General features: G+C 34.9%; 1 protein-coding gene across 3 annotated transcripts in view; it reads left to right on the plus strand.

Moving 5' to 3' along the window:
* LOC138825058 (cGMP-inhibited 3',5'-cyclic phosphodiesterase 3B-like) overlaps nucleotides 1–21054 on the plus strand; it is a 120331-nt gene that overhangs the window by 49637 nt on the left and 49640 nt on the right. The gene's annotated exons all lie outside the window — the stretch shown is intronic.

The following is a 21054-nucleotide window of genomic DNA, read 5'->3' on the forward strand; positions in this document are numbered from 1 at the left end:
TCTGTCCCAACTGGTTGGTCAAATTGTAATAGAAATTTAGTAAAAAAAAAAAAAAAAAAGATATAAAAAAAGACATGCCATTTTCTCAAGAGCAAATTTTTGTCCAAAGATTGAACACAAGAAGAATTCATTTTATCTTATAAGGGGTATCAAATCACATAATTGATGGCATCATTTCATAGCAATTTCATAAAATGATGGAGATATTTTCATCATATTTACATCATATCTTGGTGAAAAATATATGAAGGCCTGGAGTCTTTCAGTATTCATGTTAGCAAAGTAGGAACAGATGGTTCTGCATGAGATGATGGGAGCCCTGGCTGATAAAGCAAACTTTGAGCCAGAGGCACTTAGCTGAGTCATTTTCAGGTTTTTTTTTTTTTTTTTTTTTGTCCATCATGAGTATTGACCTCAGGGCCTGGGCGCTGTTGCTGTGCTCTTTCACTCAGAGCTAGTACTCTACCACTTTGGGCCATAGCTCCACTTTCTTTTCCCTGGTGGTTAATTGGAAATAATACACACACAGACTTTCCTGCCTGGGCTGGCTTTGAACTGTGATTCTTAGATCTCAGTTTAGGATTACCGGTATGAGCCACCAGTACCTAACTACTTTCAGTTTCTTGATCCAAAGACATGCTATGATAAAAAGTGCTTAGACTGTTGGTTTTTTTTTTTTCACAAAAGGTATCCAATAATGTACTAATAATGTACTAGTTTCACTCCATGAATCATATGGCTACCGTATAACTTCTCAGGTTCAGAAATCCATGTAGCAAACATTGAGGAAGTTCTTAAATTTTGAGGACAGTGAAGATCCAGTGTAAAGGATGATACAAACTGATGTGATGCCGTTTTATCTTGTAAAAGAAGAAGCATCTATAACATAAATTACTCATGTAAGTTTGTAAACTTAATGAGTAATATGAAGATGAATTCTGTGAGACTTTGATTAAAGAAAGATTCTATTACAGGAGAGTTAATCTGGGAACTGAAAGAAAGGCAACAAAAAAACCCACAAGAATGAAGTTGAGGGGAAGGGTCATGTGAACTTATGTTGGAAAAATACAAATAGGTTATGCTTGCAGTGACTTGAAGGGTAACATTTTATTGTCTCTAAAAAGTAAGGAAAGCTGGTGAAAAAATTTTCATGTAATAGATGTTGTATTAAGTTATTTATTTATTTATTTTTACCATAGGTACAGGGGATTGAACTTGTGGCCTTACACTAGCTAGAAAGGTGTTTTGCCACTGGACATATGCCTCCAGACCCTTTTTGAGGTAGATCCTAACTTGGCTTGAAATCCTTATACTTGGACTTCCATTCTTCACTGGAAATGACAGGTGTATGCCATAGAGCTCAGCATTCGTGCTACCCATATATTTGAATAAATGACACACCCCACTGTGTCCAGCCATTTGTTGAGATGGAGTCTCACAAACTTTCATGCGGTTTGAGGCCAGCCTAAGCAAAAAAAAAAAAAAAAATGTTGGTTGTGGGGCTTGAACTCTGGGCATGGGCACTGTCCCTCAGCTCTTCAGCTCAAGGCTAGCACTCTACTTGAGCCACAGTGCCACTTCCGATTTTCTGGTGGTTAATGTGAGAGTTTCATGGACTTTTCTGCCCAGGCAGGCTTTGAACCTTGATCCTCAGATCTCAGCCTCCTGAGTAGCTAGGATTACAGGCATGAGCCACTGGTACCTGCTCTAAGCAAAAAATTTTATGAGACTTAACTTGCTTTCTCATTGAACACCAACTTCTGTTCAGATGTGACTGTGTAAGAGAAGTGTTTCCTGAGTATCCTTTCTAAATAATCTTCTATATATCTGCCTAACATTACATATTTTAAACTATTTTATTTTGCATTTTACTTTATCAGCTTCTATATATTTATTTTTCTCCCTTTCTAGAATACAAAGATTTTTGTCTTCTATATTTCTGTATCCTAGAAGCCTAGAATAAATTGCCTGATGCATAATACTTGTTGAGAAGCCTATAATAAATATTGGTGCATAGTATGTGTGTTAAGTAAGTCTGTGTTTCAGAAAAGATTTCAGTGATGAACTATAAATTTGGTAGTCAATAAACATGTAGATGGAACTTAAAACGGTAGGAATGGATGAGATTACTAAGAGACAGAGTATATCTAGAGCATAAAGTAGGACTCAAAATTCCATTTATAAACCAGTGTAGGAAGACCTAGACAGATTGAAGGAAGACCAGGCGAGATATGTCATTGAAACTAAGAAAATAAATGTTCTCAGGATACAACTGGATTGAACAATGGTGAGATTTGTGAGAGATGCTTTGTAATTTTACCATTAGATATGGAAAGGTAAAGATTATCCTTGAGTTATTTTACTGGGATAGTTTTGATGGGTTTCAGATTGAGTGTATATGATAGAAGAGTGTAGGGAACTTTGAGAAATTTTGCTGTGAAGGATAGTGAAATAGAGAATTGCATTTTAATCTTTGGCAAATGATTCCTATTTCCTTGAATGATAACTCTTTAGTAAATCAAATTTATGATTTTTTTGCTGATTTCATAGATAATTTCAAGTGCCAATTTTGTTTGATATTCACAATCATCCTGATAAACATGTAGTATTATTAACCTCAACAGAAGTTCTATCTCGAGATCTGAGGTGTAGATGGTTTAGTAATTTTCTTAAGATTATACCTGTGTATGGTAGAGCTTTTGCTGTTATCCGCTGTGCTATCTTGTCCCTACATTAAGAAAGCAAATGTTTCATCTTCTAATTCTGTTAAATATACATGCCTTTGGTGAGTCATTTGGTAAAGTCAAGAATTCTTTTTCCTTCACTTATATCTATTATATAAATGTATATATAGGGCTAGAGTGTGGGTAAATATTCTTTTTATAATAATCAAGTTTTAGAGCTAGGGGACATTTAATTAAATAATGATGAAAAAATTCTAATCAGGTAGACCCGTTTTCCAAATTAATTCTTCTCTCCCATTTTTTTGCCTTTTCTTTTGGGTGTGAACTTTATAATTTCAGATTTATTTGTGTTTATAACAATAATCAGTATTTATTCCTTCATTCACTTTGCTACCTTAGAAGGCCTACTACATGTAGAGTGACAGACTAACCATATCAGATTTATAATTCTTTTTTTTTTTTTTTTTTTTTTGTCATGGGGCTTGAACTCTGGGCTTGGGCGCTGTTCTTCAGCTCTTCAGCTCAAGGTGAGCATCTACCGCTTGAGCCACAGCGCCACTTCTGGTTTTCTAATGGTTTATTGGAGATAAGAGTCTCCTGGACTTTCCTTGACTGGGGTGGCTTTGAACTGTGATTCTCAGATCTCAACCTCCTGAGCAGCTAGGATTATAGGCGTGAGCTACCGATGCCCGGCAGATTTATAATTCTTAAATATACTCTTTTGGTTTCATGATATTCTATTTTGACAGTCATGAATAACATGCTCATAGCTGTCATTGAAAAGGGATGCTTATATTTTAGTCCCACAAGTTTTTTTATATTTATCTATTATTGAAAAGTCTATCAATATTACTTACTATAGGGCTTATGCTGTATGTGTAGGATTTTTATAGTTTGTTATTAGTAACATGCTAATAATTTAGTAAATAAGCATACATATGTAAATTATTAAATTGAGTGTACAGTGCTCTCTTGTGTTAATGTTTGATAATTAAATTTTAAACTTAAAATTACTTTAAAACTTAAACTACCATAATTCTTGTTTGATACTTAAGCATATTACTTACTAGTTGGCCTGTCTTTATAAATAGAAATCTGTAGGTGAGAGAACCTACCCTTTAATCCCTGTTATTGTTGGACAAGGTCAAATGTTTCTTGGAGATATTTTCCTAGGCATTTACCTCCAAATGTTAGAAATAAAGACCTATTGATGAATATGAACAAATAAGAAAATATATTAATCCTTTTATTCATCAGCTTCATAGTTTACTTGTTTAAGACATTTTAAGTAAAAACTGGTCAACTTATTGAATTAAATTCAAAATAAATTTGATTTAATTCAATAAATTGACTTATTTTAACTCTTTCTTTAAAAACATATCAATTCAAAGATTACTGGCATACTTTCCTAGTGACCTCTGGCCAAGAAATAATGTCTGTCATAGGCAGAACTACATTAGCTGTAGTCTCTCAAGTTTCCATAATGAAATATTTTGCCTTAGTGAAAATAATTCATATTTCCCACTATTCCTTTGTTCACTTTTTCATTTATTACCCTCCTGGTTGCAAAATCAACGCTTATATAATAAAATGGCTATTTTTGTAATTGCATGTATTTTAATTTCTAAGCAAAAAGTTTGCTGAAATTTTTTTATGGTCAAATTCATCTGAAATAAATGATTGATATTTAGAAGTTGGCTTATGTAATTTTCAGTATTATACCAATGATAGGATTATCATTAATCATGTTTTAGTATACAACTAGGCTTTTTACATTTATTAGTGTTCAAATACTTTTAATTTTATTCTTTATACTTATAATTTTATTCAAATACTTTTAATAAAAACAACACATGACTGAAATGATTGAAAATGATGAAATAGTGCTATATAGGTTAGGGTTCTTAAGCTGCAAATAATAGAATTTAACTGGCTATTTTTAAGAACTAAAAAAATTGATGAATTTACAAAATCACTGAGAATTCAGAAAAATTAGGCTCAAAGCATAGGGTACAGGTAGAAGATAGGCATCTAACAGAACCATGGCCAGAATGACAGCACAACATGTGTGAATTAATATATAGCTGCCGCGGATAATTGAGTACTTACTTTCTTAGTATTCAGTATTGAATATTTTCTCATTCAGTTTCAGTATTGAATACTGTCACCTTTGAATGCACCTGTGCCACCATTACCTCATTTTTCCATTACCTTGAAGTTGCTGCCATAATTTCCCATTTGTGGAAGCAGTGTGGATCCTCTGTTCTTTCCTGTATTGAACCATTTTCTTTCAGCTTAAAGACCTAGATGAATGTTCCTGAATTGCTGAACTACAGTCTAATGTAGTCTAAGGCTGTACCCTCAAAAATATTTAAGAAGGTGAGTTGCGAAACACTTTCAGATTGTGTAGTAGAAACTGAGCTCTGTGGTCTATTAATACTAATCAGGTAAAGAATTTCTCAAATGGGGGGGAGGGGAAGGATTGGGATGGGGGCGAGGGGGGAGGCTGGGAAGGGATGTGAAGGGTAAACAAAGGAGGAGGCTGCAATGCTTGGTAAGAAATGTATGCATTATCCTGCCCATGTAATTGTAACCCCTCTGTACAGTATGTTCACAAATAAAATTAAAAAAAAAAAGTAGTAACACTAAAAAAAAAAAAAAAAGAATTTCTCAAATGTTGGAATAAGCTCAGCTTTTAATTGGCCAGAAACTGACAGATAGCCACTATATTGACAGTCCATTGCATCTGTTGATACTGCATCTGATTTCTTTCTGTTTCATTGTTTTATGAATTTTTCAACTGTATGATTGCAAAAAGAAAAAATTCATAAATTAAAAATTGTGTATTGAGAGACTTGGCTGGTCATATATTTAGCTGTTCTTATTTATAAAGAGGATAATTTCCCAACCTTTGCATTTTTATTTATTTGTGGTACTGGAGATAGAATGTAGGACCTCATGCATGCTTCTGAGCTATAACTACAGTCTTATGATGTTATTTTTAGCTATTTTTTAAAAGCAGGTTCTATGAAATAAAGGTAGTACAGATAACATACTGACAGTGCTGTTTGACCACATAGACTTTTACTACTTTATAAATTCAGTTTGGATACTTTGCTTTGAAAGTCTAATAGAAGGAACAAAAATGTTTGGGCTATATTTGAGATTACATATTAATATGACCCTTTTCCTGTTATCATTAGGCATATGATACTTACTAGAATCCACATGTATTTTTGGATAATCACATCCTATTTACATTTCACTCAGAAATAAGTCCTCTGAACTTCCCTAATAATTCAAGATTTAGCTGTTTTTCTCTCGTTGGTATATTCTTTTCATTTTGCTAAAGCACATGTACAAGTACCATTTAAACAAAGAGTAAGTGGAACCTATTTTCTGAATTCCTACATACTTGAACAATATTTATTCTCAGACTTGATTATACAATCTACATTGTAGTTCCTAAGTTTGTTAAAATTATTTTTCCCTAGAAATGTGAAGGCTGTCTTGTCTTTTCTGATTGGGTATCGGCTGAAATCAAATGCTGATTCATGGTGGACAACATGTTTATTCTCTGAAATTAGAGGGATTGGTGAATAATTATTCCCTTCTTTCTTGAAAGGAATTGAAGACAGGGTTTTCTTATAGCTTATAATGGCCTTGAACTCAACTGTCCTCCTGCCTTTGCCTTCCTGATGCTAGGATTATAGGAATGAACCACAACATTAATACTTTTTAAATCCTTTAGAATAGAGAGGTTTGTTAGGAAAAAACAAAACTGTGATAATCATTGCAGAAGAGTGAGAAAGAAGAAAGTACAAATAAGATTAGAAAATCTTGGATTACCTCATTTTTTAAAATCCTACATAATTTTGATCAGTCTTGGTTTTAGTAGTATTGATCAATGACATACTTGGTACAATGATCATCTTTCTTTTCTTTTCTTTTCTTTTTTTTTTTTTTGGGTCCGGTTGTGGGGCCTGAACTCTGGGCCTTGGTGCTGTCCCTCAGCTCTTCAGCTCAAGGCTAGCGCTCTACCACTTGAGCCACAGCGCCACTTCCGGCTTTTTGCTTATGTGGTGCTGAGGAATCGAACCCAGAGCCTCATGCATGCAAGGCAAGCACTCTACCACTGGGCCACCTTCCCAGCCCCTGATCATCTTTCTTCAAATAAAGAAGCATATTTTAAATATAGAATTTAGATACTTATTCATTCACTTTTTAGCTTTCTAAAAATTAGAATTTGTCCTTGGCATATTTTCTTTGTCTTTCAGGCTAGGGCCTAGATAAGTTAACTGAGTAATCCAATTCCTTTCAACCCTTTTTCTCTTTCCATTCCTTATAATTATACTTATACTCATGGTAATTGTGGGAAGAATTTAATATATAATTAGGAGAAACTGAACAAAAAAGAAATTAGCATGTGTTTGGACTTAAGTGCACTGGCTGAATAAAGCAGTGACCCAAGGATATCACTGAATGGTCTGCGGAATAGGCTAGGGTTCTACATATCAAGGGAAAATAATAATAATGAAATGTAAGAAAGAAATGTGGAAGGGAAGAAAGGTTTGAAAAAAATAATTTGACAATACAGTATATTACCAAGAAAACATCTTTAAATGCTGTTAGGCATGAAAAATTGTAAATTTTTGGAAACCAAGTTTTAACATTGTTTTAACTTCCTTCTGTGAAAAATGGGCTGACAAATCTATTGTTTTCTGCCATACATGTTCATGTTTGAAACATACCATTGTTGAATAAAGTTCATATCTGACGTAATATATTTGACCTTCCACAGCTTGTGGCATTTTTGTTTTCTTGAAACACGTGTTTGTCATTATTCTGTCTTTTAGAAAGTTCATAGGCATTCATCCAGGAAAAGAAACTAACAGCAACCAAATGAATCTATATTATTGTCTAGGAAAAAAAGTATTTATGTTTGTAACCACACCCTGTAATTGTAATTGCCTTTCTTTTTTAATTTAAATCTTTTTTTTGGGGTCTGGTCGTGGGGCCTGAACTCTGGGCCTGGGCGCTGTCCCTCAGCTCTTCAGCTCAAGGCTAGCACTCTACCACTTGAGCCACAGCGCCACTTCCGGTTTTTTTCTTTTTGTTTATGTGGTGCTGAGGAATCGAACCCAGGGTCATGAGCATGCAAGGCAAGCACTCTACCACTGAGCCACCTTCCCAACCCTTTAATTAAAATTTTATTGTAAAGGTGATATACAGACGGGTTACAGGTTATATAAGTTAGGTAATGAGTACATTTCCTTTTGAACAGTGTCACTCCCTTGTTCATTTTCTCCCAGTTTTTCCCTTCCCAGTCCTCCCTCCCTTCCTTCCCCTCTCCTTCCCCCTCCTCCTCCTCCTTGCCCTCCTCCTCCTCCTTCTTGCTGTCCCTCAGCTCTTCAACTCTAGGCTAGATAGTGCTCTACCATTTGAGCCGGCCATTTTGGGCTTTTTCTGTGTACATGGTGCTGAGGAATCCGAACCCAGGGCCTCATGCATGCAAGGCAAGCACTCTACCACTGAGCCACCTTCCCAGCCTCCTTTCTTCTTCTTTAATTATATTTTATATCAGAATATTTTAGTGTGGATTTTTTTTGGGGGGGTCGGTTGTGGGCCCTGAATTCTGGACCTGGTCGCTGTCCCTCAGCTCTTCAACTCAAGGCTAGCGCTCTACCACTTGAGCCACAGCACCACTTCTGGCTTTTTCTTCTTATGTGGTGCTGAGGAATCGAACCCAGGGCCTCATGCTTACAATGCAAGCACTCTTCCCTCCCAGCCCTACATCAGAATATTATGACAGACTAGCACAGTGGATTTTATACTAAAAAATAAAATCTAAATTTTTCTTATACTGTAAATGTAGTTTTATCCATCTGTAACTAACTGTATATTATTGCTTATATTTTGTCTCATGAGTTTGTGACAGTAGTTTTTCTAGAATTTCTCATTGGGGGTCAGAATTTTTATTTTTTTATATGCTGTGGTATAGGGTTCCTTTGATTGGATTTTAAAATCCACTACTGTTTTATTTTATTTTATTTTTTTTAAATTTAATTTTATTTTGTTTGAGAACATACTGTACAGAGGGGCTACAATTACATGGGCAGGATAATGCATACATTTCTTACCAAGCATTGCAGCCTCCTCCTTTGTTTACCCTTCACCTCCCTTCCCAGCCTCCCCCCTCCCCCCACCCAATTATACCCCCCTCCCCCCCTCCACTACTGTTTTAAACTAGTTGGATTCTTAAAATTTTGAACTCTTTAATTAATGCCGTAAGTTGATTTAATCTTATAATTAAATATTTTAGACTATCACATAATTAATGGGTTATAATTCCTGAATAATTAAGCATTGCAAATTATTTTTAATAACTCTCAAAAAATTTTTAGGAAGTGTGTTCCATACATACCTTAGATTAATCACAATGTACTCTACAGTATTTAATTTTCCTTGATAATAAAGGGTTTTGACTACTAATACTCTAAATATTAAAATGTTATCTATACAAATACTTTCCTAGCACAATACTCTTGTTTTAACCTAGCATCATTCTCTACTTTCTGAATAACTGGGATGGTCAATGTGTATCATTGAGTTTTGACCACTTAGGTTCATTTTCATAAAAATAAAGAAAATGCAGCCATATGTTTAAAATACTAATTTGGCAATAATTTGTTATAATAGTTTTTTTCTAATTGCACTCCCTTTCCCCCCCTGCTAAATTGTAAAGTTTGTTTTCAACATGATGTCTTGTATATCTCATTGTTACAATGGGTCCACCTATATCCCTATTTAAACAATTTGTTTTTTCCCTTCCCCTCCCCAAATTATACCAACATCAAATACAGTGGAACCGGGTTATTCCGTGGAGGAGGAACATACAAAGCAACAAAAAAAATCACATGGTACCTTATAAATACATTAGAAGCAATAGCAAGAAAGAAAAAAACCACTTGTTTCCCTATCTTGGGGTTCATTTCGCTTAACTTCATCTTATCTGGTCATAGGTACATAGCTGTTGATCTTTTCTACTTGTCACAGGCATATACTAGTTATTGCAAATAAGGGAAACCATGGGACTTATGTTTCTTTGGGCCTGGCTTACTTCACAATATAATATTTTCCAAGTCTTTCCATTTCTTAACAAATTGTTATAGTAGTTTTGACCCCACATCAAAATTGGCTTCTTTGAGATATAATCCATACATCCATAAAGTCTGCACCTTATCACAGTCTTTAGAAGAAGGAAAAGTTAAACAATAGACATGTGGTAAACTTTTCTGTAATTGGGCATTTTGCAGTCAGTAACTGTGTTTAGAGAGAATGTATCAGTTGGTAATAATTGTTATTGAATTATTGATTAAAGCCAAGTTATTATGTCTGGCCAGAATTAGAAGTAGACTAATAATTAAAATAGATACTGTTGAGCTAACACTATGTGCTAAGTGCTTTGAAGACATTACCTCATTTGAATCCTTTATGATAATAAGGTGAGATAGCCACCCTGTGGCTAATACCCGCTCCAAAAATTACAGTTCATAAATGAATTATGCTAGATCTTTTTGATTTACCATTATTACTACCAACTTTTAGATTAGGGGAAATAAAATCAGAATGTACAAATAACTTGATCTTTACATTCTTATAATGTAAGTACCAGGTCCGGATCAGAGCAGCTCATCTCTCAGTCCAAACCCTGTGTTTTTAAATCATTATGTAGTTTGTATTAAGCAAACATTTACAGATTTCCTATGCTGTGCCTGACATAATGCATCTCTTAGAAGGCCACAATTACCTCGCTAGTCTGCCTCTGAGATGAACACAGGTAGTAACTCAGAAGTCACTAGTCAGCAAGAAGTTCTAGTTGATTTTCTAACCCTATTCAAATTGTGTGGTGGCCTATTAGACCTGTTAGATCAATTTTCACAGACTCTTCAGTGGCATATGTTTTCTAAAGGAAAAACATTCATAAATGTATGCTAAGTGTGAATCTGACAAAGTGCTGTAGAAGGTGAAGGCACTGAAACTCATACCTCTCTGTACTCTGAAAGAAGATGAAAAGTTCCTAAGTATAAGGGGTGGGGAGGAGTGTGGGAGGGGGCGGAGGGAAGGGATAATGGGAGAACAACAAGGGAAGGGGTAACAATGCTCGACAAGTAATGTACTCATTGCCTTACCTATGTAACTGTAATGCCACAATTCAGCATCTTCACAATAAAATAAAATTTTAAGAAAGAGAGGAAATAAAATGTAGGGAGGTCCAGATGGTACAAAGCTAATATATTAGTATTTATTATATAAGAAGAAAGTAAAAAACCTGAAATTTGTAGCTATATAATAAATGGTAATATATAAAATATAAGTAGCTATTTAATGTTAATGAGGTTGTAAAGCAGGACAATAGTGAGTAATAGTGAAGAAATTGTATAATAGGTATTTCAGAATAATTATAAGATATACTTACATACAATATTAGACGTTTCGCTGCAGAGTGTGGAAGAAAAGCAATGTTGTATAGAACTGATATAAGATAGTAAACATTTTAGTAGTTGTGTAGAAGAGATAGGTTGTAATTATTTGTTACTGTACCTTATTGCCACAAATGGCTGTTTAAACTTCAACTATAATTACATAAAATTAAAAATCTAGTTCCTTAGTCAGACTGACCACATTTTAAGTGCTTAGTAGCCACATATGACTAATGGATACCATATTAGAATATTTCCAACATCAATACAAGTTCATTTGGACAGCACTCAATAGATACAATATAAAAGTATGCTGGTTTTACTGGTTCTCTTGCCCTTAAATCACATGAGCACATAGCATTCCTTCTCTTGTGAAATGCAGTCCTCACTAGACAAATGAACTTGGACTTCTTAACCTCTAGAGCTGTGAGGTATACATTTGTGTTCTTTATAAATTAAAGTGTGCTTTTTTTAGGGTGTAAATTCAAAATTTGGTTGGGAGACTGAAGATGGGTCAAAGTCCTTGATTATTATCTGGTCAGGAAAAATTATGTAAGGATAATGACCGGAAGAAAAAAGAGAAACATTTTTAGAATTTTCAGAAAGCACCTAACATGTTGGGAATAATGAATTTTATACACTTTTTAATGTGTATATATCATTCTTATTGTTGAATAAAATCTTGGAACTAAGAAGGTAGATAGTAGAAAGCAAGTATCTGTGCTTTCCTCCCTTGTAAGGTAGGGTCTAAGCCTTTTATTTGGCCTGAATTTCCTGAGACTAGGTATAGTCCATGAACTGAAGCTTGGGGTGAGGGTGACTTTAAAGAAAAGAATAGAAAACAACCTGAAAAACAAGATTAGAAAAGGATATCTGATCAAGAACAAATAAACTATAGGTGAAGTTTAATGTTCCTAAAAAAAGTTTGTAGCTGGTTTCAGCATAGTTTTTTTTTTTGAGGATGGAGGTGAGATTGTTTCTGTGAATTAATCATTTTAAAGAGGAAAGAGCTCTGTTACTTAATCAAGTTTTTTTTAATGCTTAGAGATTATAAATTAAAGGTGACATCAGTTGCATATATTTTGGGACAAGGAGACTGATAAATCTTTAACTTAAAAGTGTAGAACTAAAATTTCTGCAAGAGAATGAAAACTTAGTTATCATAAGTGAAATCCAAGATTAATGAAAATCATACAAATGTACCTGTTGCTTATAAACATATTCAGATATTCTATTACAAATGAATTATGTTAGAAATTATGGACAATATTTATAGAACAATTGGGAACTGACTACAGTTTTCTTTAAGGTACTACAAAGAATGAGAGGTTGTTGAATCCTGGAGGTAGGTACATGCTGCTCTGATTTTCAGAAAGAATGTTGTGTCCATAAACAGTAAATGAATTGGTTTGACTTTGATCTCAAGAAAGATTAAAGAGATGAGTTTTGGATGCCTTAAGAGAGGTAGTCCGGGCTGAGAAGGTGGCTCAGTGGTAGAGCGCTTGCCTTGCATGCCTGAGGCCCTGGGTTCGATTCCTCAGCAACACATAAGCAAAAAGAAAAAAAGCCGGAAGTGGCACTGTGGCTCAAGTGGTAGAGCGCTAGCCTTGAGCTGAAGAGCTGAGGGACAGCGCCCAGGCCCAGAGTTCAGGCCCCATGACCGGACCCCCCCCCCAAAAAAAAGAGAGAGGTAGTGGTCACTAGGAATCTATATGGGTTTCACGGTAAATAGTTTAGATTGATTTACTCCTCAACTCTTCCATATACTAGCTGTGTAGCAGTGGGGTATTTGCTTTATTTCTCAAGTTCTCAGTTTACTCATTTTTAAAATGGAACCCCCCCTATTATTTAGCAGTGTAAGGAGTAGTATATTAATTTATACCTTTAGTGCATTTAGTACAGACCATGGTAAATAAGCCAGTACCAGTGATAAGTAGCTGTAGAGATAAACACACAGACTACCTTAAGAGGATGGGTTTCTTTTTTCACAGATGGTTCCAATGTTGAGGTGAGGTGGATGGTGGACAGACAAAAATATCAAAGCTCTCTTTCTTCCAAGCAGCTGCTTCTTTCTTCATCAAACCCTTTCTCTGTTGGTTGTTTAGTAGAACAATTTTTGTCCTATATGGCATTTGAAAAAAAAGTTTGTGAGACTACCATCTCAACAGAAAAGCTGGCTGTAATCTTAACTACAGTGGAAAGTATAAATATGGGGATCATGGTGTAGGTGCTCAGGGCAAAGAGTGAAGCCTGGTCTCAGAAATAACCAGAGAAAAATGTAGTGGAGATATGACTCAAGTAGTAGAGTGCCTGCCTACAGATGAAAAGTCCTGAGATAAACCCCATTACCTCAAAAAACAACAACAAAGAGAACAAAACCATAAATCATTGCATTTGTTTAAAGTATTAATCATCCATGGGAATTTTTAAAAGTAGGAATTGTGTGTGAGTATGTATGCCTGTATGAGCGTGTGTGCGTGTGCACGCACACACATGCCTTTCCACATGCAAAAAACTGAAATTAGATCCTTACATATCACTCTGCACCACAGTGAATTCCAAATGGATCAAAGACCTCAATATAAGACCAGATACCCTGAAAATATTACAGGAAGAGATAGGGGAAACACTAGGACTCCTTGGCCCTAGTTGAAACTTCCTAAGTAAAGATCCAAAAGCACAACAAATCAAAGAAAGACTGGAGAAATGGGATTGTATCAAACTGAAGAATTTCCACATGGCAAAGGAAATAGCTAGCAAGATAAATAGCCCACAGAATGGGGAAAGATCTTTACTAGCTATGCATTAGACAGAGGCCTTGAGCACAAAGAGGCTCAGGGACCACACTGAGGCCCTGAGTTAAAGCCCCACATCTGACATATATACCTACCTACATACATACATAAATTAACTAGCTTAGAGCTCAAAAAATTAACCTCCCCAAACATCCTCAAAAGAAACAACACCACCATTAATAAGGTAGCTGAAGACTTAGAGACTTCCCAAAGAAGAAATAAGAATGGCCAATACACACCTGAAGAAATGTTCAACATCTCTTTCCATAAAAGAATTGCAAATCAACATTGAGATTTTATGTAACCCCAGTTACAATGGCCATTTATCCAGAAAACTAACAATAACAGATGCTGGTAGGGATGTGGCCAAAAGAGAACACTACTATACTGTTGGTGGGAATGTAAGCTTGTTTAGCCACTCTGGAATGCAGTATGAGGTTCCTCAAAAGACTAAACATAGAGCTTCCCTATGACTCAGCAGTCTCACTCCTGAACATTGACCCAAATGACTACAAACTAGCCTGCACTAAAGCCACTAGCACAACCATGTTCATTGCAGCATTGTTTACCATATCTAAGATACGGAATCAACCTAGATGCCCCTCAATGGATGGATAGATCAAGAAAATGTGGTATATAATCCTCAGTGGTATTCTGTGCTTCCATCAGAAAGAATGACATTGCCCCACTCGTAAGGAAATGGAAAGACTTGGAAAAAAGTATATTGAGTGAAGCAAGCCAGACCCAAAGAAACGTAGTTTCATTTAGAATGTGTCTATAAATCTACAAGTAAACCCAATGGATAGTAAAGAACAAATAATAACACTTGGACCTGATTAATTAAACAGCACTCTAACCAATCACAGTGCGTACTAGTCTTGAGAAAAAAAAAAGCCTAAAGACTGCTCAGGCCCTGTGCTCCAAAAAGCATAATACCATTACAGGTCATAAAAATTATCAATACAGAAAAATGAGAAGTATCTCTCCTCTCTCTCTCTCTCTCTCTCTCTCTCTCTCTCTCTCTCTCTCTCTCTCTCTCTCTCTCTCTCTCTCTCTCTCTCTCTCTATCACGTGTTAGGTGATTTCATGGGCTCTCTCTAGCTAGTGGGTCAGATATTTTCCTATACTGAAGGGTAGTCAGCAGGCAGTGTTGCCTGTGGTTGACATCATGGTAGAGGAATAAAAGGGAAGCTTGTAATTTTCATTATAAATCTTTTATGTACTGTATAACTTTTTAGAGAAACATTGAATGCATAATTTCTATAAAATAATCAGAATTTAGTGGTGGTGGTATATACATACACACACACATGTGTGTGTGTGTGTTGTCAAAGGGCAGGGAGTAGGGGGAAATGACTTTTAAAAGAAACTTCCTTTAGAGTCTTTCTTGATTTTTAACTTTCATATTTTGAATAAAATGACTTTAAAAAATAAATGGTTTTTATAAATATGGGTAAAACATTAAAGTCACAGATAGTTCATAATACATTTGAATAGAAGTATGCTAAATCTTGTGCTCCAGAATTTGAAAACCCTTTTGAAATAATATCCTCTGGACACTGGATATAGAATGAAAATAAAAAATATATAATTGACATAGTGGTTAAATATTTAATAATTTTATGACATGTACCCACATGTCTTGTACATCTCATTGTTACAATGGGTCAACCTGTATCATTATTTAAACATTTTGTTATATCTCTTCCCCTCCCAAAATTATAAAAATGTATATACAAGATACAGGACACTGGAATCAGATACAGTGAAAACAGGTTATACTATGGGGGAGAACATACAAAAGAAACAAGAGAATCACATAGTGCATTATAAATGCACTAAAAACAATAGCAAGAAAGAAAAAAAAACACTTGTGTCTCTGTCTTGGGGTTCATTTTGCCTAACATCATCTTATATGGTCATATGTACATAGCTTTTGACCTTTTTTGCTTGTCCTAGACATGTACTAGTTGTTGCAAATAAGTGAAACCATGGGACCTATGTTTCTTTGGGCCTGGCTTACTTCACCTTTATGCTAATAAGTTTGAGAATCTGAAAGATATGGACGAATTTCTAGCAAATATTGATATGCCCAAACTAAACCAAGATGATTTAAACCAACTTAACAGACCCATATCAAGCATTGAAATAGAAACAGCAATAAGAGACCTCCCACCCAAGAAAAGCTCAGGACTGGATGGATTTACAGCTGAATTCTATAAGGCCTTCAAAGCAGAACTCACAACAATACTCCCCCAACTCTTCAATGATATTGAAAGCGCAAATTCACTACCAAATTGTTTCTATGAAGCTATCATAACCCTCATCCCCAAACCAGGCAGGGACTCATCAAAGAAAGAACTATAGACCTATTTCTTTGATGAATATCGATGCAAAACTTCTCAACAAAATTTTGGCCCGTTGACATCAACAGCTCATCAAAAATCCTATAATTTAAATTTAAGTTTAAAAATATTGATGATTAACTTTACAATATAGTATCATAATTCCACATTGAGACTCCAAACTTGAAATTGGTTACTGAATGGGTAACAATAAGTTCTGTGACTTATGAATTATTCTCATGGATATATATGTTTATGTTTTAGAGTGGCTACTGTTTTGATGCAGGTGGCTGAAGAGGCAGCATCCATAAATTAAAACATGAATTCCATTTTTTTAGAGTGACAAATTCATTTTTAATATGAAAGTAATCAAATATTATACAATCACCTGACCCAAAGGATAAATTACAAAAACGAGGTTAGCCACAATTTGTACTAAATTGTTTTATACTAGGCTTTTTCTAACAAAGACACTTCAGCAAAAAACCAAAATACAATTTTGTTTTCTCAATGGAAAAGTGCATTGGCTTTTGAGTACTTTACAATGTGGGGCTCATTAAGAATCTGAACTATCAATCTTAGATGGAAAACCCAACAGTTTTTTAACAGTCATACCAGATGGTATTGAATGTCAACTTCAACCGAAGAATGTCTTCTTCTACAGAAGACTGCAAGATAAGATAACATTAGTCTTTCTCCCATTTTCCCAGCCAACAGCTGCCACTCAGTTACTTTACAATTTCCTGTATTAAAGATTATGCTCAATAACCAAAGAACAATAATTACAAATTACATGCCATATAAACCATTGTTTTAAAAGATTTATGTTTCTCCATAAAATGCATTCAGCATTTATCCTAGCAGACACATTTACTTCACTTAGTTCATGAATTCCATTTTTATGTATTTTAAAGTTTTTCTGAGAAATCAAAGGCTTTTCAGTACAGATGTAATTTCGAAGTCAAATATTCCTTGAGTATTCACACATAAGCATTAACTTGCTTTTATAAAAACATTTTTTATTGTAAAGATACTGTACACAGGGGTTACAGTTACATGAGTAAGGTAATGAATACATTTACTATCTAGTATAGTAAATGTATTCTTTTGTTTTTCCCCTGTAACTTGCTTTTTTAATACAATACTCTTTTCAGTTTTGTGAAATAGATGTAATGACTTAGTCTTTAAAAAGGTACTATTAAAAAGATGCTAAAAGGTACTAATTATATTTTTATATTACTTTTTATGAAATAATTAAATTTTTTTTATTGTGAGAATACCGTACAGAGGAGTTAGAATTACATGGGCAAGATAACGAGTACATTTCTTATCAATCATTGTTGCCCCTCATTGTTTCCCCTTCCCATCTGATTTAAATAGAATGTTGACATTTATTTGGAAATTCTTTTCAAAATAGGAAATTTTTTTTTCCAGTGAAATCTCATCATCTAACTTTTTTTTGGAAAGCAAAAGCCAACTTCAGAAGTTTGTAGAGCTTGTTTAATGTCATTGTAGCTGGGATTATATAAGCTTGCAGGTGTTCAACTGAACTAAGTAAATCTGACCAATTATACCAAATACATAATAGGGGCATACTCTACTTTTTTTTTTTTTTTTTGTCGGTCGTGGGGCTTGAACTCTGGGCCTGGGCGCTGTCCCTCAGCTCTTCAGCTCAAAGCGAGCGCTCTACCACTTGAGCTACAGCGCCACTTCCGGTTTTCTGGTGGTTTATTGGAGATAGGAGTCTCACGGTCTCTCCTGCCCGGGCTGGCTTTGAACCGCGATCCTCAGATCTCAGCCTCCTGAGTAGCTAGGATTACAGGCATGAGCCACCAGCGCCTGGCATCATACTCTACATTTTTATGTCATCTTTAACTCAATGATATCAGATGGATATTTTCCCACTGATCCTTTATAGGCTAAGATTAAATAACAAATAGAAACCTTGAAATAATGTGTGTCACTGAAAACTAACAAGAGATAATATTAATATTTAGGGTCATCTAACTTTTAATTAAAAATCATCTATTATTATTTGGGGTAGTTTTGAAGACAGCTACTTTTTTTTATTATTATTATTACTTTTTTTTTGGTCGGCGCCCGGCTGACAGCTACTTTTATTAACTACATGATAGTTCAAGTAAAAAGGCAGTGATTTTTCTCTTAACTGTTTAAAATGTTCTCACAAAAACGATAGCATTGCCCTGTGTATTCTACTTGTTAATACTTATGTAAATGAGAAATAATGGAAACCCCATAACTTTATATCATTCATGTGATATATTTATTATATAATATTGTTTATTAGCATTTTATATAAATTAGAATTATGAAGTGTTACACTTGCTATGTTTCTGCAAATTGATCTCTTTAACTAAAACTTTATCCCTCTTGATCTGAACAAGTATATGTTGAGAAAATTAAGATTTTATTTCTGCCGGGCGCCGGTGGCTAACTCCTGTAATCCTAGCTACTCAGGAAGCTGAGATCTGAGGACTGTGGTTCAAAGCCAGCTCGGGCAGGGAAGTCCGTGAGACTCTTATCTCTAATAAACCACTAGAAAACCGGAAGTGGCGCTGTGGCTCAAGCGGTAGAGCGTTAGCCTTGAGCTGAAGAGCTGAGGGACAGTGCCTAAGCCCAGAGTTCAGGCCCCACAACCGACCAAAAAAAAAAAAAAAAAGATTTCATTTCTTTGAGTTGATAGCTAATAATAAATCTGGAAAAAGGCAATTATCATTTTGTAAAAAAGAATGACATTGCCCCATTTGTTAGGAAATGGAAAGACTTGGAAAAAATTATATTAAGTGAAGTAAGCCAGGCCCAAAGAAACATAGGTCCCATGGTTTCCCTTATTTGAAATAACTGGTATATGTCTGAGTCAAGCAGAAAAGGTCAGATAAGTTGATGTTAGGGGAATGAACCCCAAGATAAGTATTCAAATGTTTTCTCTTTCTTGCTATTGTGTCTTAACATATTTATAAGATATTTCTTTGTTGCTTTGTTTGTCCCTCCCCCACGGTATAACCCCTGCTTTCACTGTATTTGATGTTGGTATAATTTGTGGAGGAGCAGGGCAAAAACAAATCGTTTAACTAGGGATACAGGTGGACCCATTGCAACCATGAGATGTACAAGTTGTTATGCCGAAAAACGAACTTTACAACTTTGGTGGTGGGAGGGAGGATCTAGTGGGGAAAGATAGGGGAGTATGGGAAGGGATGGGAAAGGGAAACAAAGAGGAGGCAACAATGCTTGATAAGAATTGAACTCGTTATCTTGCCCATGTAATTGTAACTCCTCTGTAAGGTATTTTTACAATTAAAAAAAATCACTAATTCTTTTTTTTTTTTTACCAGCTTCCTTTCACCTGATAAAGCATTTCTTAAATATTGTTTATAAGCAGTATGTATCAGCTTTATTGTTTTGCTTTGGGTTTCTCTAAAAGTAAAGCTTAAGACTGAAACATGGTGTATGTAGGTAGTTTTATTTAGCGGGTGCTCCTATCAAGTAGAATGTGAATTGGAGAAGTGAAAAGTAGAAAGGGATACTAGGAAAGCTATTTGCATTATTGCAGTGCTTGTTCTGGTATCACAGGCTAATTTCTTCTGAGATATCATGAAATGTATTCAGATTGCCTCCTAGACTTTCTGTCTGAAGGATAAGTGACTAGAACATTTATCTTTATCTCTTTTTTAAAAATTGGCAGATGGCTGTCCTTCTTCCTTGGGAAGTTAACTTGTCCTTCATATCCAGGCTGCATGGTCAATCCAGGCTTGCACTGCACTGACCTCGAGAACCCTGAAACAGTAAGGGGAAGGATGGGCAGATGCATGTTTAAGTGGCAATCTGTTAAGTGATGTGTATCTTCCCAAGAAGATAGTTCTAGCTATAATTAGAAATAAAGTTCTGGTAAAGATTAAGGGAGACTATAAAGTGCTTAACATATTGCTGGTACACATAGCATATAGTCAAGTTCATCATGACCATCATATTATTTTATTAGTAAAAATAGTAAATTAGATTAGTTTTCATGTATTAGTGTTTCTCCTTTTCCTACCCTTAAGCCTCACATACACCTGCTCAGTGTTTCTAATTTTATTCCTTTTTTGCACTTCAGACTCTTAAGAAGTGCAGGTTTTGGTTAATTGAACTTTGATTATCCTGTTATATTTTTGATTCATATTCAATGATTAAATGGTTGATGATGTTCAGAAGTTCAATTGCTGTCTTCACTGGGCCTAAAATGGAAGTCATAGAAATAGAAAAAAAAAAAAAGGGAGAACTGAAAATCAGTTTGACTAATATAGATTTGTCCCTGAAGTTCAAGTAAAATGTTATTAAGAGATAGAATAGTACTACAGGCTAATAGAAATAGAATACTGTACTGACTGTTGCAATGTTAATTCAGAATGTGTGCCACAGTAAGTAACCTTTTGTAATTCACATAAATGTAACCATTGTGTAAGTTTGATTTGAGGGCACATATATGTTTTTCTTTTTGGCTACATAGGGAACAATGAAATAAAACCTCATTGACGTAGTTGAGCCTGATAACATCTCCTGGCTGTACTGCTGATGACTCAACTGTGGTTTTGGTGGTTTTGTAGAGCTCCATAAAGCATGTTAGACTTATAAACATATTCAAACAGAAACTTTTATGAGGATTTAACTTTTTTAGCCACAAAGAAAAAAGTTTAAATAAATGCACAGGTTTGGGTACAACTATCAAATCAACTAAAATTTAAAA

This window comes from Dipodomys merriami, unplaced genomic scaffold (assembly GCF_024711535.1).
Source record: "Dipodomys merriami isolate MVZ:Mamm:240054 unplaced genomic scaffold, mDipMer1.0.p SCAF_133, whole genome shotgun sequence".
Taxonomy (NCBI): domain Eukaryota; kingdom Metazoa; phylum Chordata; class Mammalia; order Rodentia; family Heteromyidae; genus Dipodomys; species Dipodomys merriami.